This window comes from Equus przewalskii, chromosome 29 (genome assembly GCF_037783145.1).
Source record: "Equus przewalskii isolate Varuska chromosome 29, EquPr2, whole genome shotgun sequence".
Classification (NCBI taxonomy): Eukaryota; Metazoa; Chordata; class Mammalia; order Perissodactyla; family Equidae; genus Equus; species Equus przewalskii.
This window is the reverse complement of record NC_091859.1, coordinates 24,244,560-24,272,059: the sequence shown is the minus strand read 5'-3', so window position 1 is coordinate 24,272,059 and position 27,500 is coordinate 24,244,560. Positions and strand designations below refer to the sequence as shown.

The following is a 27,500-nucleotide window of genomic DNA, read 5'->3' as shown; positions in this document are numbered from 1 at the left end:
TCTTACATATTTAGTGTTTTACAATCAATGATAGTGGATCGTGTCAATAAAAAAAATTTTTTTTTTTTTTTTGAAATATACATACATATGTATACTATTTCTTATGGGTTTTTCTAGTTAAAATTAATACTATAGGTTTTTAATTTTTGCTTTATATTTGTACCTCTTTTATAATGAAAATTTTAGTTCCTAAGATATTTACTAATTTTTTTATCCTATCATACCAAATAGATTCTAAGTTATAATACCAATAGTTACTAATAAGAATAAAACTGTTGAGTGAAAGTTAAGATTTATTTAAAGTGCTTTTTGTGCTTAGAATGCATACTAAGATGATAGTCTTAAAAATACAATCGGAATGCTGTGTCAAAAGTCACTTGAAACGATTTTCTCTCTGAGTTGTATTGCTAATTTAAAATAGATTTAGATTTATTTATTTTGGCTTCTTTTCAATTTTAGAGTTTAACTTGTCCTATTTTTAAAAATCTTTTAATATAGAAGATATTTACACAGTTCAAAAGTCAAAATTATATAAAAAGAAAGCCCAGAAAATTCTTGCTTCCTTCTCTCTACCCCCTACTTCATTTTTCCCGTTCATCTGCTATAGGTCACCATTTTAAAGAATTTTCTATTTGCAACACACACGTACACATACATGCACACACACTCATGCACACTCTGTTCTGCACATTCCTTTTTCCACTTAACAACACATCCTGAACCTTACTCCATATCAGTACATAGAGATAGTCTTCATTTTTTTTAAGATCTGCAGAATACTTCATTGGATGTAGGTGTCATAGTTTATTTCATCATCCCTGTTGATGGACATCTGGATTACTTTCAATCTTCTGCTGTTACAAAAAAAGCACTAGTAAATAACCTTGTGCATATGTTCTTTTGTATTTGTGGAGATATGCCTCTTTGGGAAGATTCCTGGCAGTGAGGTTCTTAGGTCAAAGGAAAATGTGAAGATAATTTTGTTAGATATCGTTAAGTCCCCCTTCAGAGGGTTTGTGCCATTTTCACTCCCATGAGCAATATATGCCTCACTGCATTGTTCAAGTGTTTGGGTATGTGCCAATCTGATAGGCGAGAAATATCTCAGTGTAGTTTTAATTTGTATTTTTCTTATTATGAGTGAGGTTAAGCATCCTTTCAGGGGCTCAAAAGCCGTTGGTCTTTTTATCAACTGTCCATATCCTTTGCCCAATTTTCTATTGGGGTTTTGAACTTTTCCTTCACTGTTTAAAGATCTTCTTATGTATTAGAACAGAGTAGTGATTCTCAGCTGGGCATGATTTTGCCTCCCTCTCTGTTCTCCTCTCCCGGACATTTGGCAATGTCTGGAAGCATTTTTGATGGTCACACCTGGGGAGGGAGTGCTACTGGCATAAAGTGGGTAGAAGCCAAAGATGCTGCTAAACATTCTACAATGCATAGGGCAGCCCCTACAACAAAGAATTATCTAGCCCTAAATGTCAATAGTGCTGAAGTTAAGAAACGCTGGATTAGACCTTTGTCTGTGATATAAATTGCAAATATTTTCTCCTGATTTGTCTTCTGATTTTGCCTATAGTAGAATGTTTGTTCTCTTTTAAGTAGTTTACTCTCTCACTCTTTTCTCTTATTGCTTCTGTATTTTAAGTCATGGTTAGAAAGGCTCTCCCAACTCCCAGGTTATAATAGAATTAACTGTGTTTCCTTCTAGAACTTGTGTCGTTTTATGTTTTATACTTTTGTGGAATTAATCTTGAGGTAATGTGTGAGGTAGGATTCAATTTTTTGCTTTTCCTAAAGGGCTGTCAAGCTGTACCAATACTATTTGTTCTAAAGATCATCTTTTCCCCCAGAGATTTGAGAAGCCAATTTTATCATACACCCAATTTCCATATATACCTGAGTCTATTTCTGAACTTTCTATTTGTTCTGTTGTCCTTCTGTCTATTCATGGACCAATACCACACTGTTTTAATTATAGAGGCTCTACAACAGAAGGAATATGAAGCAGAAGATTAGTTATATGGATGATAGAAGAGTAGAGAAGCCAAATAGAGGGCAGTGAGGTGCCCTAGAGACTAGGAAAAGCAGGAAGCCATTAGCATCCCAAGGCTGTGAGACAAAAGGAGACGATGGTGTTATCAGAGCCCAGGGACCAACAAAAGCAAGGATATAATAATGGAACCATTGAAAAGAAACAATCACTAATGGAGATGCTTCTCAAGGCAGAAAGAGAGGGAGAAAAATACCCCCGGCTTCTCTCTTCCTAACGCTTTCTAGTCTCTCATAAGAGCTTCCTGTTGGCTGTTCAAGTCTACCCAGAAACCAGTGATTTGGAAAAACAGCCCACAGGGATTGGGCCCATGTGATGCAGAGAAGAACAGGAGAAGAGAAAGGGGAGGATCTTAGGGCAGGTAAGTTCAGGGTCAGCAATACTGGCTTTCTTAGTTCAGGGGCTACTTCTGTTGATATGTGAAGGATATTTTTGTTTGTTTTGTTTTTTCTTCTGTTGATTTTTGTTACTGTTTATCTTTTTAATTTTTCATCCACTTTTTCATCTTTAATTTTTCATCCATTTTTGTTTCAGTATGACTTATTTTAAGCAGTTTCTTTTTCCCCCTTTATAACCAAACCTTCAAGGAACTCCTGAACTACCTAGAGTGCCACTTCTTTATCAGGAGAGGCACCTGATAGAGACCACCACTTCCAGTCTTACCCTGTGTCTAAGTTCCTTTCTTCCAACTCCCCAGTATTCAGCACTCTGATCTACCAGATGTCAGGTGTGTTCTGAATATTGTCTCACCTAGAATCAGACTACGTACTACCCTTAGATCCAGGCAAGTGTGGCCTTGTCTTCAGGGGTCCCTAGCTTTGGAGTGACTTCTTCAAAAATTTTCCAAGGCCCTCTTCAGTGCCTTGGACTGATTGGGGCTGACAGTGCCTGACAGTGCTATCTGGGCATGGCTCCCTGAGCCCAGTGTAGGATCCACATGGCTCTAGTCCCCGTTGCTTACATTTGAGGCACTCTGTAACTCTCTACTCTGCACATGGAATCATCAGATGCCTCTCAGGAACTCGAGGAATGACACACTTCTAGGTTATCTCAGGGCCCCATGGCCAGTCCCAGTTCTATAAGAGTAGCCTGTTAGTGAGTCACTCCTGCTTGCCACCACAGTATTTCTTTTGTGGGATCACATGAAACTGGTCCACCAGAATAGCGCTGACATGCTCATTTGGTTGAGTGTCACTCACATCAGATTCAAGGAAAGTTTCAGGCCTCTGGGGTACCAAACGTCTGTCACGCACCCTTGGGCATGAGCTGTGGGTCTGTGCATCAGCTATCACTGGCCCATGTTTGACCACTGTGCTGCCTTCAGTCTATAGCACTTGGGAGCAGCAGGGACTGCAGGAGGTGTCCTTGACCCTATGCACTCCTGGCCACTGGCACCCAGGATTCTCACCCCACTCCCTCTGTAGGCTCCATACCACATGTCAGGTAGTCCTCTGGGGATGTCTATGTTGCTTTCTTCTAATACCTTTTGAGACTCTTGCTCAGCATTGCCAATGGGCCCTTCTGACCAATGCTTTCCAACTCATGCAGTGATATTGTGCTCTCCAGGGGCAAGTCTAAGCCATGCTGAATGACAAAAGGATGGACATTCCTTTTGCACGAACAGAACACTTCCCACACTTCCCATAGGCCTGTTGCCTGTCTTTCCCACTGGTGGCAGTTTGTGGAAGATGAGATTATAGACAACATCAAAAGGAATGCCTTTTTAGGAAGGCAGTGATTTTGGCTTAAATAGTTAAAGATAAACATGGTTAGAAGATGCATTGACTTTATGCTATAAAATTGCAATCAGTAAACTTAACGTGACCAGAAAACAAACTATCATTCTCATTTTCTGGAATACTCCGGGAATGACTTACATTTGTGATCATCATCAACAAAGCACAGTAACCACTTTAAGAGACATTGAAGTTAGAATTACGGGTAGTATGATAAATAATGCAGTGTCTTGAGTATTGATGTAACCAGCGTTAAGTAAACGGTATTAGGACTGCAGATGCAAAAGGATCTTTTTCTGTTGTTTAAATATACACAGGTTCCAAAAAGCTGTGACAATAACTATATAACTATAATCATATTGGTACCTTTTTCTCCTGGTAGAAAATATGCAATTGGCTAGGAATGGCACATATGACAATAACAAACATGAAGATATGGTTCCTGGGTCTGAACAGGAAGAGATAGTGACCAGATACTATGAAGAATCTTCATGTGCACTGATTGTACAGTAAACAAATAAGTACCTTTTCTCTACCCATTATTCTAAATCTTCATCAATAAATCACTGTACTTCACATAGTCTATACATTTGCTAATACATTTAAATCTAACTCTTTATATAGACAAGTATCCCACAAAAACCAAATGTTTGCCTGGGCTTCACATGCCGTATGAGTGGTCCTGGTTGGACCTTCTTTTTGAGGGGAGAATGCTTGCTGACCCCTTGTGTTTTACCACTATGGAAAACCTGCCTCACTTTCCTCTTGGGTGTGCAATGTCCCTTCTCCCCACCAAAGGGAGGGCTCTGGAGCCAACTTTGTTGGTTTCAGATGATCATTTCTCCCACTTACATGTAAGTCGACTCTGTGTCCAAATGATGCTCTGACATGAGTTATGATAATTTTATTTGCTCTCCTTGGTTTGATCTGAAAGATTTGTTGAATAATGGTAGAAGGATTCAGTTAGGTAGCTTATATTATCCTATAAGAATTGAAACTCAAGGGTAAATTCATATTTTGTGGGGCCTGGAGCTTTTATAATTTGGAGGCCCTCTTTAAGAAGAAGAATATTATGTAAATAATTAGGTACAGGGTTCTAGAAGATTTTGTTATAACTCAGAGGTCCTGAAACTGAAGCATCATGAGCTTTGTGGTAAATCCACCTTTGATTGAATGGCAATTTTTTTTTAAATTCTCAATCAATGCAAAATATTGTCTATCTCATCTAAATTTCACCATGTTAATTTTCTCTCTCTTGAGATCCTGTATCTGTTATACTATATCATTTATTCCTCTTGGCTTCATGCCATTTGTAAATTAGCATTTCATCTATAATTTCATTTAAATCACTGTACAATAATGAATAAGTCAGTTGAAGATTTTACTACATAGATTTTATTGAAGTATTTGTTACTAAGGGAAATAATCTCTTCCCTCCTTGCCTACTTAGTTTCTATTTTCTCCTTTAAAGTCGACCTTCCTATCCTACTATACTTATCTTTTTTACTAGAAGTGGAAATTGGGAAGTCTGCTGATGATTTATTTATAAGATAGGTAAAGGAATGTGTCCTTTATCTGCGCTGTCCATAAAGAGGTGAGGGGAAAATTCACTTAATCTTGGTGAAATATTTGATGATTTCAGAGCAGACTTGTAACAATCTTCTAGGTTCTCATAATTCTCGGACATCATTGAGATGTACAATTTGACTCTAGTAGGATATGTAATTATTTAGTCTAAGATCAACTTACTTTGGGTATGTATCTCACAATTTCTTTCATTTAGTAATCAAATGTAAATAAGATAACAAAGACAACTTAGGAAGTAATTATTTTCATACTCTTAGACCCCTACTTGGATAAAATGTATCCTTTAGAGATTATTGAACACTTCACAGAAGAAAATGCAGAAATTAGCAGATAAATTGATTCTATTAAGGTATGTGACTATAAAAATTATACTGAAGCTTGGTTGATAAAATACATATTGAAATAAACTTTCAAGAAATTGGTAGAAAATATTTTCCTGAATATGTGGTATAAAGTGTTAGAAGACCACGTTAAAAATAAAAATTCACCTTCTTGTTTAATTTCTGCTTCTAACCAGCTGTATAACTTTGGATATGCTATTTAGTATTTCTAAGTCTTAGGGTTTATGACCTTAAAGGACATTTTCATTTCTTCCATTCATTAGAATGTGCATTAACATGAAGAGTTTGAATTCAAAAATCATATTTTTTGACCTTCAGCCACTTACCTTGGGCAAAGTATTTTATGTCTCTAAGCCTCAGTTGGCTAAACTGTAAAGTAAGGTTCTACCTCATAGGGTTTTTACGCACGGACTAGATGAGTCAACATATGTAAAGTACTTAGCCAAGAGACTGGCAGGTAATTAGAGCTCATCCAATGTTGGCAGTTATAATATGGTTTTATTGTCTCAAGTTATTTTCTAGGCGTAGATGAAATTGCTAATGCTATAGTTGTCATAAATGCCTTCCACCTTTGAATGTGCCAGTAGATTTTAGCAATATACCATTTCATTTCACTGAGCTGTAGAATCAATGTCCTTGGGATCAATGCTATAGGATATTATCTACAGTGATGTTGATGGTTAGGATTTTCTTCTTATTCCAGATTTATAACATTCTCAGAAAATGTCTAATTATTTTCTTCCCTACATAGTATATATGTTTTGCTTCATGTTTTTTTTGGCACTTGGAATTTACATAGAAGCTTTCATGTATTGACATAGGTACTTAGATAGTCATCTTCTTGATAACATATGTGAATATAAATAAAATGTGGAGATAAAATATAGAACACATAATTTAAAATTACTTTTTCTTTGGAAATTAAATGTAGTCAAATGCTTAGCATTTCTCCCACTCACAATGCTATTATAAAGCATAAATAAATCACCAATCGTCACAAGTTATGTAATTTTAGAGGTTTTAAATGATGAATTTCATCCAATTAATTAGAAAACACCATATAGATATTCAAATGTTATCATTCAGATAGACACAAAATTCACTAAGTCATATTAAAGCTAATTTATCAACCAAACCATATTGACCATATATTAATAGTGCTAGATCATTAACCCAAAACTTACCATGTTTGTTGTAAGTTCTTAAACACTTAATTCTGACAAATAGCTTCAGATACATCTATTAACTTCTCTACAGATATTCCTTTCCTTCCCTTCTCTCTTATGTCTTATTTTAGCTGATATGGTACAATACCAGGCATAAAGGAAGGAACAAAAGCCCTGATAATAAGGAGTTGCTTAACAAAGTGTTTGGAATGAGACTTTCAAAAATAGTTTCTTTTTATCAGTTAAATACAAAGTACACCTAGTACCTGATTAGTCAGCTTTTGCTGTAACAATAAACCACAAAATATTAATGACTTAACAACAATGAAGATTTATTTCTTACTCACAGGTTTGCAAGTTGGCTGGACTCCACTGGGCAAGGCTAGGTTCAGTTGGGTTTGGGTCAGTTGTTCTATTCCATACGTCTTTTCACTCAGGCACTCAGGCTCCAGAAACAATTATTTGTGGCATGCTGTACTTGTGGCAGAGGGCGTAATCTTAAGAGAGTGAAGAGAGTCATGTAGTGCCTCTTAAAGCCTCGCTTAGATCACTACAGTGGCCCTTCTACCACATTCCATAGGTCAAAGCAAGTCACATGGCCAAACCCAGTCAGTGGGTCAGAGAATTATACTTTGTCCACAGGGAAGCTATGCTGAAGGAGGAGATTAATAAACATGAACAAATAATGGAATCTTCTATAGTACTTTATATTTTTTAGTATAAGACATTTGGCCTTCAAAGACCCCTGGATTCACACTTGAATCATTAGGTCTTTTATGTACAAGGTAGAGTCATAGAATTTTAGCATTTTAGAGGTGAAGGGACTTTGAAGAGTCTGTATTCCCATTGCTTCATTTTGCAGATAAAATAGTGTGACCTGGAGATGTTAAGTGACTCTTGACCGTGATTAGATTCTGTTAGTGGCAAAGATGGATGTGAAACCCAGCTTACCTTTCTTCACAATTAGTGCATTATACCATCAGTTGGTTAATTATTTAGTCTAGACTTAGGTACTCTCTGAGAAGTGAAAATTCCAATTCAGAATAGAAATCTGAGTTTGCCATAGCTCTCTTCTCAGCCCAGAAAGATTTAAATAAATGTTACAGTGAGCTGGATTCTTCACCAAACTCTATAAGTCAAAATATAATGAAACATTAATACTTCAGCAAAACCACTGGAAGAATAGAAAGACAAGAGAAGATAAAGTATAATTGATATTTATGTAACTATCAGGATTACAAAATAAACAAAAAATAATTAAAAGTAATTTATGCTAAGATTAACTACTGTAGTGCCTGAAATAGATACATAAAAAGCAAAGAGTGTATTAAATGTTGACTAACACTTGAAGAATTAATTTTCTTTGGGACCATTGAGTTCTCCATTACATAAGGTGAGTGGTACCTCTGTAAATGCAAACAATTTTCAAAGATACTATAAAATTGATTATATATTAGGAAAGCGTTCATTTACAAACCGTTTTTATCTCTCTTTTAATAATAAGAAAATTTTCATAAATCTCAGAATTTCTATTGCAATAATAACTGAATCATTTTGATTAGCTTAATTTTCATGCACTTGGCACATTTGACTACAAATATTTTTTCAATCTGTTAAAGAATGATTATCTGTGATTTCACGCAAGTCACCTGGGAAGCAAGCAATAGACTCTGGAGAATTCTGAGGAGTGCTAGATTGCCTACCTGAGTAGCAGTCTAGGCTAAGTACAACAAGAAGAGAAAGATGTGAAAAGGGGAGTGAGCATGTGGAAACCAGACATAGAAGTAGTAGATTAGTTCAAGTGCCTGAATTGTAGAGAAAATGCGTAAAGTTGGATAACAGAGGGATATTTCATCCTTAGCCTCCAAAACAAAATAAGAAACTGGATCAAAAAAAATCTTGAACGAGTGATTGGATGTAATATATTTAAGAAAAGTTTTTAAAAGAAGATGAAAGTGGAGAGATCAACTTCATTTCACCAATGTTCTGAAATTTTTGCCTGGCTAATTCCTCTTCATACGTTCAAACTTTTAATTTTATTTTCTTTGGCAAGCTTTTCTTTCTCCCCCAAGTCGGGACCTGTGGCTCCTCATAGTACTGTACACTTGCCCCGTGACAGCTTACCTGTAATATAATTGCATGCTTGCTTGTCTAGTCCCATCTCTACATTCTTTCAGCTCCATAGAGGAGGGACCATTTAAATTTTATCAGCTGTTCTATTCATGGCATCTGGTACGAGCCTGGCTACATACAAAGTATTCCAAAGTATTTGCTGAATGAAGGAAGAGTGATGGAGTGGAACTCTGTGTGTACGTGTGTGTGTATGTTCGTGTGTGTGTGTACACTGCATGCACACATATGCATGGTGGGAGTCAGGGACTTTCCCTACAAGATATTAGAATGGTCAAACTTACCGCATTAAAAACTATGGTAGTAGAGTCTAGAAATCCATAGAACTTAATAGAATTCAAAGACCCTAAGAAATGTAAAATCATAATGAGTTAAACTTACCACTTTAAAAATTATGGTATTAGTAGGTTGTAGAAACCTATGAAACTTAACAGATAGAATCTAAAGACCTTACTAAATATAAAAACATAATATTTTATTTAAAAAATGTCAACATGCCATAGGAAGGATGAATTACCCTACAAATGATATTGAGAACAGTCACAATTTAGGGGAGTAAAATAAATTTCATTGGATTACAGACTTACAGTCAAAGCAACAAGGAATAAAGCATGGATGATGTTTTTGACTTTTACTTGGGGAAGAATTTCTAGCAATAAAAGCAGTGGAGTTAATCAGAAATAAAATGGTCAATATATTAGACTACAAAAATTAAGATCATCTGAATGCCACAAAGCAGCATATGAAAATTGAGGTAAATGCTGCATTATAAAAAAATTTTTTAACAAATGGTTACCATCTTAACAATAAAAAGAGTTCTTAAAAATCAGTAAGAAAAACACCTATATGTCAGTATAAAGCTGGGTAAAGAAAATAGACAATTTGAAGAATATTCTCAATTGGACAAACATGTTCTACTTCACTAGTAATTAAATAAATACAAATTAAAGCAGCAATATAATATTGTATTATTAAAAATAAGAAAAAAGTTTAAAAATTATAAAACAACACTGATAAGATTAGGCTAAGCAATGTATTCTTATCACGTAGTGGTTGGAATATGAATTGATACTTTTCTGGAATGTTATTTAGCAAGTATCAAGATCCTTAAAAATGTTCATACTCTTTGAACTTACAATGCCACTTTTAGGAATTCATCCTTATCATAACCAAAGATGTAGTTTATAAATGGAAGGTTTTTTTCCTGTAATTCATTAAATAAGTATTTATTACATTCCAACTACAGATACACTGTGTTAGATGTTAGGGATATAACAGTCAACAAAACAAGACACTTATATCTCAGGGGGACACAGAGACACATAAATAGATGATCATTATAATAACTATTATTTAAATAGGTTAAGTTTTCAAGCACTATTCTAGGTGCGTTCTATGTATTAACTGTTTATCCTCCTGGCAACCTGATAAGGCAGGTACAATTGCAACCTTGCTGAAGACAGAGAGGTTAAGTGAGTTTCCCAAGGGCACTTAGCCCATGCTGGAGATGAGAACTAAACCTAAGACTGTGATTATGTCCACACTGTTAACCATTATGTGAGGAAGGATATAATGCAGACTGCATTATTCATAATGCTAAAAAGTTGTCCAACAATAGAAAAAAGTTAAAGAAATTAAGCTATATTTAGATGATAGGATTTTATTCTGCAATGATTTAAAAAATGAGGCTTTCCAAAAACTTCCAGTGACTTGGGAAATGTTTATAATACAATATTAAATAAAGCTGAATACAAATCAGCACAGATAAAATGAATCCAATTTTATTATTAAAAAGTTTTATACATAGATATGTGCATTTGTAAATACATTTCTATGTAGCTATTCATTTAACGTTTGTTTCCCTCACTAGATTCTGAGTTGATGAAATGATTCTTGGTTGGTTTACCACTGCACACCTAATAATTACCACCGTGCCTGGACCTAATAAATACTAAATAAGATGTAACTGAATGAATGAATGGCAAAAAAAAAAAAAAAAAAGGATAGAAAAATATCTACTTTAAAATGCTGGCAGTGATTTTCTCTAAATTCTGGAATTTTTGGTTATACTTATTAGATATTTCCAAAATTCTTTCTAGTGAACATGTATAGATTTAACTGACTTAGGTTTTTAGAGTGAAGTAGGTTCTAAAGGGAACCTGTGTTTAAACCGAATTAACAACCATCTGTTTTAGATGGTTTAGGCATCAATCTGCTAGAAAGACAGGAAATTGAACCAGATGATCCCCCAAGATTCCTGTTACATACAATTTACATAGTATACCAGGTGTCAGTTTATCATCTCAGCTGCAAATTTACACCCCATTGCCTGCTCTGCAAAAATGTAGATGAGCCCTTTAAATATTTTTCCTTTGCCAGTCTGCACCATGTTATGTTTTGTCAGTTGAGGACGCTAGAGACACATAATAGGAGAAAGGAGTTTCTCCTTCCTGGTTCTGATATGCTTGTTCAACAGGCTCCTGCACTGTAAGCAACTTCTCCAGCATCAGACTCCTGCAGTGCACAGCGGTCAACAGCATCCGGCAGTCTGCAGTTTATCCCAGCACCCACCTTGGGCAGTTTCTTAGTGGAGTGACTCCAGCAACACATCTCCCTATGAACAGTTTCCTTGGCATTCTAGAGAGCAGATTTCCAGCAAGTTCTGGAGGGCAGATCTTCAGCAACTTACTCTGGCATAGGGCACCCTATTCAGTGAGCCATGGCTGTGTCCTCCCTGACAGGTCTGGATCAGCCTTGGAGCAGACATGTCTTCCTCAGGCACTCCATCTCAACCCTAGGGTAGTGACTGCTCCTTATATCTGCCATTCTTATATTCTTTAGAGTTCCCTTTACTCTTTACTGGCCGGCCAATCCTTCAATATGCCAATCCCCTGTTATAGTAAACAGTTCTCTATATATTAAACTTTTCCTGTTCAGATTACTGTGTAGGTTCTGTCTCCTGATTGGACCCCAACTTATACACCTGGATTTTGTGAATTTCAATTATTTTATTATAATTTCCATCTTCTCTTCACTTAAAAAAAGGGTAAGGTATATAACTAAAATACTGCAAGGGGTATGTTTATTATAGAAGTCAAGAACCATAATTATTCAAATATGGAAAAGGAGACATAAAGAAAATCTCCTCAAAGCATATAAAATTCCAAATGAGCAGATATATGGTGTAAGCTAGGTAAATATCTCTTAAGCAGGGAAGGAGGAAATGTAGGTATTAAAGAAAAATATTCCCTTCTGCAATGGTAAACAGCATGAAAGCAGAGCTATTAGCAAACAAGTTATTACAGGGGGAAAACCATCAGAAGACAAAATGATATATGCAAATAAGAAATAAAATCTGAAACTCCATATAGGGGCCACCAAATCAGAAAGCCAAGCAAACAGAAGTGAGCTCCTTTTTTGCAGGGCAGTGGTGCTTATCTAATTCTGAATAATATTATTCTTTCATATTGGTATTACTCACCTTTGATTCAAAGGACGACTAATAAAAAAACAGAATAAACCTGACCTTTTGTTAAGGAATGAGTTTGCCACAAGAAAAATAAATAAATAAAACTGAAAATGCAAATCTGAAGTAATTATTAAAATGAATTACACAGAGAAATTTGCATCAAAACTAAGGAAATAACTCTAGCACTATCCCAATTTGTGGTTACCAATTATGAAACCTGAAGCACATTTATCTTATTTCACGAGGGTTATTGTGATGATGTAGAAATTCTGCTGGCTTAGGCCTCAGATGGCCTAGGTTTAAAATCAGGGATTCAAAGGAATGGTTATTTACAAATATTTTGAGATAAAAAAATTTATCAATTAAAGGAAATAATATGTATAAAATATCTAACTAACATATTATATTGCATAAAATAAGCACACAATATTAGATATCATGCTGTTAGTTATTAATAGTAATACAGCCAAAGATCATATTGAGCTTTTATTAGCATCACACATTATTACTTGTTCAAAATGCCTTTGAGTTTTTTTCTATAAAGAAACTACTGTACTGGGAAAGGTGGAAGATATGAAGATTGTTGGATATGCTAGTATCCTCCTAACTTCTTAATTCCCTATCCAAAGATTGTTTGACTCATACACTTATCTTTTGCTCAACTTGAAGTCAACAGAAACTTATATTTTTTCTATCCACTCTTATTATCTCACAGGTCCCCTGTCCTTTACTTGTGCAATTGATTTTGCCACCTAAACCCACTGTTTAATCTTATCCATGTTAATATTACGGGTGTTTGTCCCAATGGTCCAGGACTCAAGGCCATTTTGACATTTGTTGTATTAGCTCTCTTTCCCAATGTTGTGACAACCATGGATTTGCTAAGCATCTCTTTTGGGTATCCACGCAAAGTAGAGATGATGGTTCCTATTTAATGAGTATCTATTATATGCCTGATACTATACATATATCACCTCACTTCATGCTCCCCATGAAGAAATACTGAGGCTCAGAGAGGTTCAACATCACATACAAAGAAAGAAACAGAGACAAACTTTAAATCTAGATCTTTGATTTTGAAGCACATGCTTTTGCCGTTATATTTATGATTCCTAATGTATCAGAAATCACATGAGAAACAATTACATGTTTCCTAGGCTTTACACAAGAGTGTTTGATTCATTAGGTTCGGAATAGAACCCAGGAATATGCATTTGAGAATTGCTACATGACTTCATGATGTCTCTAATCAACAGGAAAGAGTTTATGGTTCCTATCAGACGCCTGTGCATGTTACTAAAGATCTCTTTCCTGATTGTATAGACCCACTTATTAATACTCACTGGATACAGTGCATCAGATTGTGCTATTATTTAACATATATTTGCTATTTAGTTCATAGGACTTTTGTGATACTTCTTTTATTTTGCATGAAGCAGAAGAGAACCCTGTGTGCCAGTAAGGAGCTTACCTGAAATCAAGATGATCTTCATAAACATGAATTCATCCTTTCTTTGGACTATAATCCTAGTAACTTCAATGGAAAGGAAAATTACTTTACTATTCAACTAGTGGTCTCCATGACAGCGTAAAATGGATGCCTGAAGTGGTAGGATTATACAGAAAGAAAACAGGCTCTGATAGGGAAAATGAGAGTACATTACAGACAAATTCCATCCTTTTCCCAGTTCCTCTGACAGCTGGCACTAGGAGCTAGAGAAGAAAGCAACAGAATAATGTCATCAAGGAAACATTCCATAGAGGAAATGGATGGGACATAAGCTGAAACCTTAAAGAATAGGCAGGTCCTGGCATAAGGATGGAGAATATAGCAAGCAAAGTGAAGGAAAAGAACAATGACAACATGCAGAAAGTGAAATGCTGAGCCAAAGAGATCAAAAAGAAACTAGGTTGACCAGAGTTATGGTTTATGCTCTGGAATCCTGGGAAAAGAGATGAAATTGGGCCTGGAGGTAGAAAGCATTAAAAGCACAATGGAAGCAATTTAATTTAATTTGATATGGCCAGAGGGACTCATTATAGGTTTTTGAGTATAAAGTGATATGAGAAAGCAGTGTATTAGAAGGTGACAATACTAACAGTCACTACTATTTATTATGTGCATATCGTATGCCAGGACTTTTATAGGCAATATATGCATTTACTCTCCTTCATAAATTTAGAAGATTGGTATTATCTCAGTTTTGCAGATAAGGAAACTGAGACTTAAGAGAGATAAGAGATTCATCCAAGAGTTTACAATAAAACAGAGTTCACGATAAAAAGCCAGCATTTCACTCATATATATCTGACTCTAATGACTGAATCATTCTGTGCTGCCTTACATGAGATTGGTCTGGTATCTTTTAGGATTTATACTACGGAGAAGCAAAGATTCCAGTTAGGAGAAAAGTAACCTGGACTTGGGTAATGTGGCTCAGATTTGTATACATTGGTGGACCTGAGGGGAAGATCCCTGTTTGGGAGGCGGGAGTCCATTTACAATTTGAATTACAATATGAAGCAAATTACAAAGTCAAACCTACTCTTCATATGAATATATCATGAAGTAAGCCTTTAAAAATTATTGAGAAGCTTTACCTATAGCTATAATAGACTATGACTAAAATGTTTAGAAAAAAACTAAATTCTTAAAAGAAATAGCTTTCATATGCAACAGGAAAAGTTTAGGGGACCAATATACAAAAAAATATATATTTGCCAATGAGGGTTGAACAACTCAAAAATCTCTGAATGCTTAATCTTTTAAGTGCATAATTAGTGGATTTGTGAGATCTCTGTAAGGTTTTTGTAAATGGTGTGATTTTTATCCTCAGATGAGTCTTTTGCCTGATGGGAGTGCCCTCTCAAGATATCTCGATTTCTTGATAATCTATCTTTTTATATTATACACAACACAGATTACAAGAGATAATGGAAATAAGACAGGAGGTCATAGTATAGTCCCATCACAAACAAAGCAGTTTTGCCAGCTGCAGAAAGAGTATTTGTGTCAGGGCTCAAGTCTGTATGGTTTCTCTGAAGTCTTTCCTTGTTTCCTGTCTGAGTAAGCTGTTCTCGTAGCACAGGTTCTCTCCTTCCAGAAATTCACCAGAATGTTTGATGTTTATGTCATTCTTATTTATGCTTTTGTTTTAAGCATTACATGTTAATAACATTTTAAGAACATAAACAAACATTAAAATTGAATTATGTAGCATGAGGTATCCAAGTCTGTAGCAGAAGAATGTTCTCCAAGCCGAGGGAGGAGAATGATCCCCAAAATAATGCCAGCAGCCTAATTTTTCAAACCCTATGTAACTCTTAGGCCATTTCCACCCAGGAGCGATTAAGACAAGTGTGAAGTAATTTAAAAAAACAAGCACAAACTAATTTTATGAAGGTTATCCATACACAAAAAGAAATTTCACAAGGCACATTTTTCTGGCTTAGCATGGGTACCAACCACAGGATTTGGTTCAGCTCTGCAGGTAATGCCAGATGTTTTTTAGAAAGGTCTGCCTACCCTTTTAAAGGATTCACATTTCTGGATCAGAATGAAAAGAGACCCACTTCCTTTCTTCCCTTAAACGTTCTTCCCCATCCCCACCATAGGAACCACAGACACTATTTTCACTAACTCCCTGTGCAACCTGGGTCAAGTGATTTAACCTTTTGAAAGGTCAGTTTCCTCCTCTTTAAAATGAAAGGGTTGAGCTAAAATGATATCTCTCTAAAAAGTCCTTTATACTCTTCAAGTTCCATAATTCCTTCTGACACAGTTTAGAATCTTTATAGTCTTCTGTTCTCTTTTTGTATATTTAGCAACTTGAACCTCTACTTCATAAACTATACTAACATCACTTTCCATTGTTCCCTAAACTATCTCTTACACTACAACCCACTTCCTAAACTGTTTTTAATTCCTTCCAGTTAATGTGACCTTGCCTAAAAGAGGTATCCTACATTTCCTCCCATTATCAAGTATCCAACTTGGAGAGGGCATGGGAGAAAAAGAGTGATTCCTCCGGTCCCTGGATCTTGCCCATCTGCCTCTTCAGGTTGCTTTATTGAGCCATTGGCACAGAAACAGTGTAACGGTTTCCCAACCAATGTCACTGGCCAGTATCTTTGAGATAAGATGAATTAGCGTCATCTTATCTGACACCTAAAAGTGGTTCCATTTTTAATTACCTCTAAAGTTATTAAAATTACTTGTTTTAAACACAGGAGTTTCCAGGTTGTCTTTTCTGGAATTGGAAAGGACATGGTCCACAGCTGAAAAATGTCAAAATAAACAGTTTCATCTGTTCTAAGAATTAGCTTAAATGCTTTTCTTCTTTTTAAGCCATTTGGAAACAGCAGTGATTACCATGAGAAAAGTGCTGCCTATTTAAGAGGTAATTATAAGGATATGAAATTGACAACAAAATTAATGCCATTAGTTGTTTTTTCAAATCATATTAGCACTTCCACAGCAGACTGGATAAATCTCTTTCCTATTGCTTATAGCTAATTAAAATATTAATACATTTGGAATACAAAGAATGTGACTGATAATATGCAAATATTATTTGCAAAAGATAAATTTACTGTGCATAGAAAATCACCTCTAAGAAAATTAGATACCAAGGATATATTTAGTTCACGTAATTGTTGCTCAAACTAATCTTTAAAACCAGTGGTAGGTAAGATGTTATTTTTTAAAAAGTTATAAATCTTTAATAGCTAGGGTTTAACTAAAGGAAAATGAAATATAAGACCATAAGTGTGTTCTTCTTTGCCAGAATCTAATGTTCTAATAAAATTTCATTTAGGAGTTCAGTATTTATCACTTGAACCTCATTTAACAAAGCATACCTGCAATTCTTATAATTCATATATTCCACAAACCTAAGAACCTCTTATCAAGTGGCAGATATAATGCTAGGCAGTGGAAAGATTGCTGCAAATACATGGTGTCTGGCCTCAACACATTCAACTGGGGACAGAAAACAATTATGATACAATATTATGAGTCCTACAATGGAGGAGTGTCTAAGTCAGCTCAGGCTGCTGTAATAATATACCGTAAACTAGGGAGCTTATAAACAAATTTATTTCTCACAGTTCTGGAGGCTGGGAAGTCCAAGATCAATGCACCAGCAGATTTGGTGTCTGGTGAGGTCCTGATTCTAGTTCAAAAACAGCTATCTTTTTGCTGTGTCCTCACATAACAGAAGGGGTGAGTGATGTCTCTGAGATCTCTAATAAAGGGCACTAATTCCCTCATGAGGGCTCTTCCCTTATGACCTTAACTACTTCCCAAAGACCCTACCTCCGAATACCATCATATTGGGGGAATAGGTTTCAATATATGAATTTTGGGGAGACAAAGTTTCATTCCATAGCAAGGGGTCTATGAAGTGCAATGGGAGTAACTACGCTTGTCAGGAACAGGTAACTTTCTCAAAGGCAGTAAGTCAGGCTAAAAGAATAAGTGTGTCAGGGCTGGCCCCGTGGCTGAGTGGTTAAGTTCACATGCTCTGCTTCAGCAGTCCAGGGTTTTCCTGATTCAGATCCTGGGCACAGACTTAGCACTGCGCATCAAGCCATGCTGAGGTGGTGTCCCACATAGCACAACCAGAAGGACCTACAACTAGAATATACAACTAGGTATTGGGAGACTTTGGGGAGAATAAGAAAAAAAAAAGATTGGCAACAGATGTTAGGTCAGGGCCAATCTTTAAAAAAAAAGTCTGTCAACCGATAATAGAGAAAAAGAAATTAAGAATAACATGAGTAAGCACACACACAAATACATACATACATACATGCGAAATATTTTGTGTAACTGGGGCACAGAGTTCATAAGGAGAATGATGACAGTTGAGGCTAATCAGGGAGACCAGATCAGGAATGGCCTAATAAGATTTATGTGTTTGTCAGGGTAAATAATATGAGGTGCTATGATAAATCCCACTGGCTTAACACAACATAAATTTATCTCTTTCATACATAATAGTTCAGTTGAGTGTAAGGTGAGCACCCTTCCTTGTGGTGATTCTGGAAACCCGGCTTATTCTTCCTCATAGTGCCATCGACCTCAAGAAGTATTTGGTTAATAATATCAAATGCTGCCTAGAAGTCAACCGAAAAAGACCTGAAAAGTTGCCTGAGTTTGGCAACTAAGAGGTCACGGGTGATTCCTCAGAAGCAGTGTCATTGGAGCATAGGGGCAAAAGCCACAGTGCAGTTGAGCAGTGAAAGGGAGGCGAGAAAGTGGAGCCAGCAAACACCTACTCTTTAAAAATGTTATATGTGAAGAAAAAAGAAAAGGATTACAGATCAAGGGGAATGTATTTGAGAGGTTATTTTATTGTTTGCTTTTGTCTATTTTTAATGTGAGAGAAAATTGAGAGGGGAAAGAACTAGTTGAGAGGAAAAGTTTGCAGATCCTGAGAAGAGAACGATAATTGATCAAGTGAAGTCCTAGAGTAGGCAGGAGGCAGAGATTCAGAAGACAGATAAAGGGGTTAGCTTTACACTGGAGGCCTTATGCTTTATCCATTGCCCTGGGAGAGAAGCAGATGAGAAAAGGAAAAGTAACTATAAGGCAGTTTCATGAATGTCAAAGACAGTGTTTGAGGTTCAAATATATGTCTATGATAACAAACTTCAAAAAAATAGAGAAACCATCTATTTTAAAACAATTATGAATCATGAGATATTAGATCTATTCCTGAGGGATCTGGAAGGCTACTTAATTTTCTTCATTGATGGGGCTGGCCCGGTAGCGCAGTGGTTAAGTTTGCACCTTCCTCTTTGGTGGCCCGGGGTTCACCAGTTCAGATCCCGGGTTCGGACATGGCACCCCTTGGCACGCCATGCTGTGGTAGGCATCCCACATATAAAGTAGAGGAAGATGGGCATGGATGTTAGCTCTGGGCCAGTCTTCCTCAGCAAAAAGAGGAGGATTGGCAGCAGTTAGCTCAGGGCTAATCTTCCTCAAAAAACAAAAAAAAATTTTCTTCATTGAATATGGCTCCTGCTCACTGAATATATTTGAACATTCATTTATATAGACTTAAAAGATATAAATGTAAATTAATATGATTTTAATCATTACTTTGAAATATATAATAATGTAGATCTTTGAAAAGTTTGAAAACTTGTATTAGTTACTGGTAGAATAATTTTGAGGATTCTTCCTACATAAAAAAATGGAATATAATTGCATTTTTCTTTTGGCATAAATAGTGATTTAATTTTTTTTGGTATTTGATTAAAAATATATTAAGGAAGAATTCGTAGTATTCTTAATGTAAAGTACTTTGCACATTTCCCATTTTTTGAAAAGGAGCTGTAGGCAAAGTTCTAAAGATTTTTGTTTATTCCTCAAGACAAAATGTTATCTCAAAGCCCATATAAAGAGGAGAAGAAAGGAACCATCTGCTTAATTTTAATTAATTAATTACTGAATTAATCTGTTTTCTCACCATTTTACTTTCAGGTACTAGATAATTGGGTCCATTCTGCTTTTCTCTTTGTAGAACCTACAGTGTCCACAAAAGTGATTAATCCTATAGTGTTAAGGTAGACTACCAATATATTCTAGTAAGTTTAGGGCAGTTAACCACTCTGGCCTCACTTTTCCTTTTTTAAAAATATAGAGATTTGCTGGCTCTTTTGGAATCACAGAATCTGAGTGAAAAGGAAGCTTAGAAGTCTTCACAGCCACCCCCAACTGGTGCAGCAACACATTCATTCATTCAGTGAACATGTGATGAGTTCCTACCTCTTTAGCCTTATCCCAAGTCAGTTTCTTCCTTATTGTCTATGTTTTAGCCACACTGGCCTTCTTTTAATTCCTAAATCTCCTTTCAACCTCAACACCTTCTCACACTCTATTTATTCCGAGTGTCTATAATACTCTCTGCCTAGAATCTGTCCCTTAGTCTGGTGGACACCTGCTCATCTTATAAGTCTCTATAATTCAAGTCACTTCCCTTGAGAAAACTTTCTTTGCCTGTCCTCTAAAATTAGCTTGAATCCTCCACTTAAATGTGCTCTTATTCTCATATGTCTTTCCGTCATATCACAGGTACTAAAAGTTGTGTTTAATTAATGTGTAATTTTTTATCTAACGACTCTCTGCCACTAAACACTAATCTTCACGAGATCAGGAACTATACCTGTTTTGCTCATTCGCATATTCCTAGGTCCCTAGAAGAGTGCCTGACACATGGTAAACATTCAATAAAAAGTTGTAGAATGAATGAAGGAATAATGGCACCCGAAATTTAATACTGAAAAATACTTTCTGAACCAGAAAGAATCCTTCTTCCTCAGAAACTCATACTCTATTAGGGGAGAAGTCATGTAAACAAGTAAGCATTAAATATCATTGCAACTAAGAAGGCAAATATTGGATTGGATTGCCTCGGTTGAAAACCTTCCTTCCTCCTATACTAACTGTTTATCACTGAGCAAAGAACATAATCTACCTAAGGCTGTCTCCTCATCTATAAAATGGCGGAAATTATGTACCAAGCTGTGGTAGATACTGCAGATTGCCTTACTCATTACCCATTCCAGTTCCATTATATCTCACCTTCCTATCATTCAGCCCCCTTCCCCAAAATAACCCCAAAAATTTCACTTCTAGATTCCCTTGAAGCTAAGGTTCTACTTCGAACTTGGTTCCATTGAGCAAATGTAGAGGCAGAGGGAACTGAGAAGTCACCGGCCGTATGTGACAAGCATGGTGCTAGAGATGTCTGGTTCTTTTGGAACAGTTCCAATGGAAACTCTTAAATCTAGGCTTAAACTGATCCTCATGGGTGACACCAATTGAGTAGTTCTTCTAGAATGGTCAGGTAGTGTGAGTAGTGGGTATTTCTGTTGGCTTTAACCCTGATGCCTTATTTCTGATTGTGAATCTCCAAGCTTGGTTCTCTAGTCCTCCAAAACATTCTATGAGTTACTTAATACCTAGAATAAACTCATTTGTGTTCCAAATAGCTAAAAGAGATTCTGTAGTTTGCAACAATGAAATCTGGAAGACCTACTCACTAATAGTTTGTTGAAAGAGTTAAATCTAAATGGAAGCTTTGTCCCTGAGATCTGAACGCAAGGACTGTGGTAAATTAAGCTAAGACAACCAATACTACATTTGTCAAACAACCTAATATTACTTTCTCTGATTTTGAATTAATACCGTTCCCCAAAATTCCTTGAGGAGTGAGTTTCTTCATTGATTACACATATATATGGGTATAGGTAAAGTTTTGCCAAGTGCTCAATTAAGTTGCTACTTTGAAAAATACATATAGAGAGAGAGAGAAAGAGAAAGAGAAATCTGGAAGGATACACAGTTTAATTATATTACAAGTTTTTTTCTTCATATTTACCTGTGTTACTGCTCAGAAATAAACACATATTACTTATGTATCTTTAAAAAGACAAATCTTTTAGCTATTAATCTCTCCACGTTTGTATTCTCCTTTCATTTTTTAAGAGTTCTCACGTGCACTAATCTCATGACAACCCTGTAAGGTATTTAGTAATATTGCTATTTACAACATGCAAACTGAAGCCCAGAGAGACTAGTAATTGACAGAGTCAGAACTTGAATGCAAGTCTTTGGATTCTAAGTCATGTGCTTTCTTGCTTTACCACAGCTGATCAGCAGTTCATTGAGAGTGGCTCTCTGTAAAATAAAATAAATTTTGATTATCAGGGCCAAATGAGAGACTTGAATTGTAGCCCAGACTGTACTATTGATTAAGTTTGCAATTTGAGGCAAGCTGCTCTATCTTCCCTAGTCCATTTCTGTCTATAAGATGGGGTACCACAAACTCCGGGTCAAGGTGGTCCTGTACATTCACAGTACACAGCAACGAGAGAGAAAGTGTAAGGCTAAAAATCTAAAGGTAAGGCTGAGTTAAAAAACCAGAGGAACATTTCAGTGGACCAGAAATGGGATGGAACTCCAAGTCGTACACAGGCTTGCGTCCTAGGGACTGTTAGACTCTGATTCAGTATCTCAGTTTCTATATGGCAGAGGGACTAGTGGTGTTCTATGCAAAACTGGAGATGGGATCCAAGCTGATTACTAAAAGCCAGGATCAGGGGCAAAGTAGCGGTTGGGAAAATGGGTACCTGAAAGCCAAAATTCAAAACTACATAAAGAAATATAAAACTAAGAAGTATAGACAACAAATCAACAATCAAACCCTCATTCATTTCAGGTAAATTAATTTCCTGTAACATTCTAACAGATATTTTTAAAAGCTTGAAGAGATAAATTTCATTTAGAAAAAGCAAGAAATTATTAATCAAAAACAGGAATAAATAAACTATAAGAGGTAAATAGTAAAAAGGAATTAGAACTCCTAGAAGTGAAAAATAGTGTTCACCAAAATGGGCCTGACAATATCTGCTCTATTAGCTTACAAAATTACAAGACCATTGTGAGGACTAAACAGGATTGTGCAAGCCTGGTTTTTTGGGATCTGAAACATTTCATACTATGTGATGGGGAATGGAGAGAATAGTCAGACCAAGAGAGGTCTCTAAGCTATTGGGCTGGCAAGGAATTGGGGTAACTTTAAGAGATGGAAAGACTATCATAAAAGAGAGACTATTTGACAAATTTTACTTCATTCTAGAATTTCCCTGAAGAACCAATCTCCTGAGACACCATGACTATGATCTATAAGTTCAGGAAGAAAGGATTGGTGCCTTTTTTAAGTTGCCCATAAAACAACCCACTCCTATTTCTTGTAGAGAAAGGAGGATGCAAAAAGATACTACACAAATTAAGGTTCTTGTTATCTTTCCTTTTTAGGGAAAAAAAATAGCATCTGGGGAGGAAAATGTCTGGACATCGAGATTTTTTGCTTTTCTAATGTGCTTATGCACTTGAAATTGGACATGCAATTTCTGTGGTTCTATGGTGTTATGCATTTGAAATTGGGCATGCAAACCTGAATTTGTGTATGGTATATTTGCATGCAAATGTGTACATACAGATCTTAATGCTTGTTCTGTTCTACTCAAAAGTGGGTGGAGATATGAATATTATTGAGCAAGTGTAATTTTCATACAAGAATTGTGTGGGCAGCTTCCATTCTAGCTAAGCATCTTAACAAAAATGAAAAGCTCAGATAAGAAAAGTGGGATTTTGTAAGTGTTAATATTACAGCATGAGTGTTTCTAATCACTCTCTAAGCCTGTTGGGTCTTGAATTAGAAAGAACAGAGCCATCAGGCCAGAAAGCAAATTCTCACATGGGGAAAACGGATAGACAGGAAATAGAATACAGTGCTCCTTCCTACCTTTTTTTAAATACACATGTATTTTTTAGAGGAGAAAATGGCCGTTTGGAGTTCTATATTTTGGAAGTTAGGCCAGGCATGATTCTTGACCCAGATTATAAATATTCTATATTGTGAAACTGAAACACTTAGAAAAACTTTCTGAAGGAATTCAGAATAATCTAACACCAGCAATAAAGCTCCATAACCCCAAATCACCCGAAGACTAAGTCTGGAAGTGGTTGAGGTATATGAAATGTGATCAAGTTGTACCACCCTTCTCACACTGGTTGTTTTAAAGAAAGTGAGCACCAGAAATGTGACTTTGATTTTCCTGCCAGCTGGTGAAATCGGTGGTTCTATGTGTGAGTAAAACAGTGGAAGTAGAAAAGGACTGGAAATGAGAAAAGGAAGGCCATTTTCTTGAAGGTGAGTAAGGAATAACCAAGAAGCCTCCCTAGAAACATGTTCAGGGCTGGGAAACAATGGAAAGAGGCAAATAGAGAACAGTTCTATAACAAGATTCCCATTCTGAGTTTGGGTGACTTTGGGGCGTGCAGTTTCCATTTAGAGCTGAGCTATAGACCTGGAGCTAAATCCACAAGAGCGTTGTGTTTGGTCACCCAAAGAACTTTAAGAACATCTCGCCCAGTGATCAGGGCAGAAATAAAGGCTATATTAAGATGTGAAAATGGAGACATTTATAAAGATCTGATTTATGTATAAAATTGTGCCATCCTAAAATGAGTAATGAAACTCTGCTTATAATTATGCACCTGCTTCTTGAATCTATTCCTTAATTTCTATTCTTGGAGTCATCAGGTTCTTATTACCTCTTGCCTAAATTATCGCAATAAACTTCTAACTGGCCTTCTGCCTTTAGTCTCTTCTCTGTCTGAATCATTCTCCTGCTTAGAAATTTTCAGTGGTCCCCACTGCCTACTAAGCAGCAAACATGGCAGTCAGTATTTTCTATGATCTGGAGTCAAGTTGCATTTCTAGCCGTATCTGCCATTACTTTTCTCCATGCACTTTATGCTACAGCCAAGTTGGCTAATCACATTCCCCAAACATCCTCCAGAGTAATGTTTCTAAAACACAAATATGATCCTATTATTGCCTAACTTAAAACCCTTCAGTGACTTCCTATATTGCTGCTCTGTAGGACCAATCTCAGAGTTATTAGTCTACAAGACCCTCTAAATATGGCCCCTTTCAAGCTCCTCAGCCTTTTCTCTGACCACTAGACCCCAATCCACCCTCCTCAAAACCTATAATATAGCTATATGGAGCTACTTTAAACTATCTGAATAGGCCAACCTGTTTCTTGCCCTTAACCCTTTGTTTCAGTTGTTACTTCTGCCTTGTACACCCTTCCCTCTACTCTTACCATCCTCCTGCCTTCGGTGCCCCATGGTCCATTGGAAAAAAGGAAAAAAATAAACATTATTTTTTCCAAGATTCAGCTCAATATCAACTCCTTTATAAAAGCCTATCCATTTCTATCAAAGTTAATTATTATCTTCTTCACATGCACCCACCACTCCTTTTGTAACCCCAGTGCCACATGCATATTTTATTTTTATCATTAAAACTGAAACACTTCTTTTGCATTAACCATTTCCTTGTATGTCTATGACTTCATTAAGGGAAGGGACAATGTCTTATTTATCTTTGTAACCCACATACCACACACAATGCAGAGCCCAGAACAGTGTTCAGTAAATGGTTGCTAAGTGCTAGCTCCTTGAAAATAGGGCCTGTAGGATACTCGTTGTACTTAATGGCTATCTGTTGAAAGAATGAATAAATGATGGATACTTATAATCTTTATGCCATCTTTATATGCAATAGTAAAGTTTCTCAGACAGCACATTGTGTGTGTTGTAGAGCAGTGCTTCTCAACTTTAATGTGCGTATAAATCACCTGCAGATCTTGGAAAAGCGGTATTCTATTTCAGTAGATCTGATTTGGGGCCAGGATTCTGCATTTCTAACGCAGAATCCATCAGGAGATGCCGATGCTGCTGGTCCTCAGACCACAGTTTGGGTGACAAAACTATAAAGGACGCTGGGGGAAGGGATTTCTTGTGAGAGGTTCAGGGGAGGGACAAGTAGCTGAAGTAACTCAGTGGAAAGGGGGACTATTTAGTGGTGCCACAGGGCTTACCCAGCTGTGAACACATCCAGGCAGGCTTTTTGTGAGGTTGTGCTAGAGGCCGGAGTTTTATCTTTGCTGCCTTTATTTCTCTATCAACATGGCTCTCAGAGTCAGGCTTTCTTCCATTCCCTCCCCTACCATGATTCAGCCTGTATGATTTTCTCTGTTTGAGAGCTCCCCAGATTCCATTTTTGTAACTAACCTGAAGCTGTTCTCCTGTCTGCTTTTCATAAACTTAAGTTCTCTCTGGTTCATTGCCCAAACCCTGGAAATCCAATCTTTCCAGTTTTCAGAAGCCTCTCCAGCTGCCTGAATTGTTTTGCCTCCATTTTAATCAGAAGCAGCTTTTCCTTTTCCAGTGAACGAACCAGCTTCACCACCGCAAAGGCCAATTTCCCAGCTGCTGCTGCTGTGATTGATAAGTGCAGATCTCATTCTGAAAGACTTGCTGCTCTCCCCGCCTCACTTTCAGAAGAACATGCAGTAGTCAGGATTTTAAACTGCAGGGTGGCTTATGAGAACACCAGCGTTCTTACTGTTGACTGATCAAATGTCATAAATGAAAAGCAAATGTAGGAGAGAAACTGGGGATTTGGCTGGCAGCTGCAGGAGCTTGTGAATTCATGTACTATCATGGAAACTGCCAATGCTCTGCTAGTGTCAATTTATAATTAGAGATGCCATTTTAAGGTGAATTTTGACATTTACTGCTACTAGTTGACTTTTTCAGTAATATCTAGCTTCATATTATAGTATTGTCTCTTTCTTCAGGAAGTTAAGTAAATCCAGAGATTTCAGATTCATTCCAGGAAGCAATGAACATGCTATAAAACCATTTTATGTCTTACAATATAAGCCATTATTGTCACAAACACAAGGATATACATGATTATAATTTAATTATAATTATAAAATTTATGAAAGTGGAATTATAGTATTTTATTATTTAGAAGAAGGTTAAGTGATTACAAAGCTCTTTTTTCCCCAGCAATATCCACTGGATCCATCAATACATTGTTTAAATAACCATTCAAATGCATAAAAATAATGTATTTGAAATCAAAGTCATACATTTAACATTCCCCCAAATTATGCACATAACCTAGACCCTAAGTATTAAATAGTTTACATGCTGTTTAAAAATAGCCTTGTTTGATTAATTTTGCACTGATGGGATGAAAATTGACCCGATTTTTCTATTAGTAATAAGCTGGCACATGCTTTAGCTGACTCTAGAGCTTCCACTGGCTTCAAAGGAGGCATCAGTTTCTATTAGCTTCTTGAAGCATGAAAGACCAAACAGATTCACCATATGAATGCTGGAAACTTCTAACCGTGCATTTATTTGCTCAAGTTTTCAAACCCAGCTATCAGTACAAGCCATGTATCTTTCACATCTGTAAAACATCTGCAGCCATTAAAAATTGATCCTTCCCCACCCCCAATCTTTCTAAAATAAATGCAGGCAATCTCAGAAGATGATTCTTTAGGGAGGATACAATCTGTTTTAGAAAACAATCACAAGTTGTAGAATTTCAGAGCTGGAATGAATCCTAA

General features: G+C 36.4%; 1 protein-coding gene and 1 long non-coding RNA gene across 44 annotated transcripts in view; one reads left to right on the top strand and one right to left on the bottom strand.

Annotated features, from left to right (window-relative positions):
• ANKS1B (ankyrin repeat and sterile alpha motif domain containing 1B) overlaps window positions 1-27,500 on the top strand; it is a 1,029,975-nt gene that overhangs the window by 496,773 nt on the left and 505,702 nt on the right. The gene's annotated exons all lie outside the window — the stretch shown is intronic.
• Window positions 1-27,500, bottom strand: part of LOC139080282 (uncharacterized) — a 41,249-nt gene that overhangs the window by 7,031 nt on the left and 6,718 nt on the right. For 2 of the 3 annotated variants that reach the window (XR_011534660.1, XR_011534662.1), the window contains exons 4-6: window positions 7,835-8,012; window positions 7,231-7,380; window positions 4,642-4,716 (exon numbers count right to left, since the gene is read on the bottom strand). This is a non-coding gene — a long non-coding RNA (uncharacterized lncRNA). Of the gene's footprint in view, window positions 1-4,641; window positions 4,717-7,230; window positions 7,381-7,834; window positions 8,013-9,297; window positions 9,360-27,500 lie in introns of all 3 variants that reach the window. The other variant, XR_011534661.1, reaches the window with a different exon arrangement.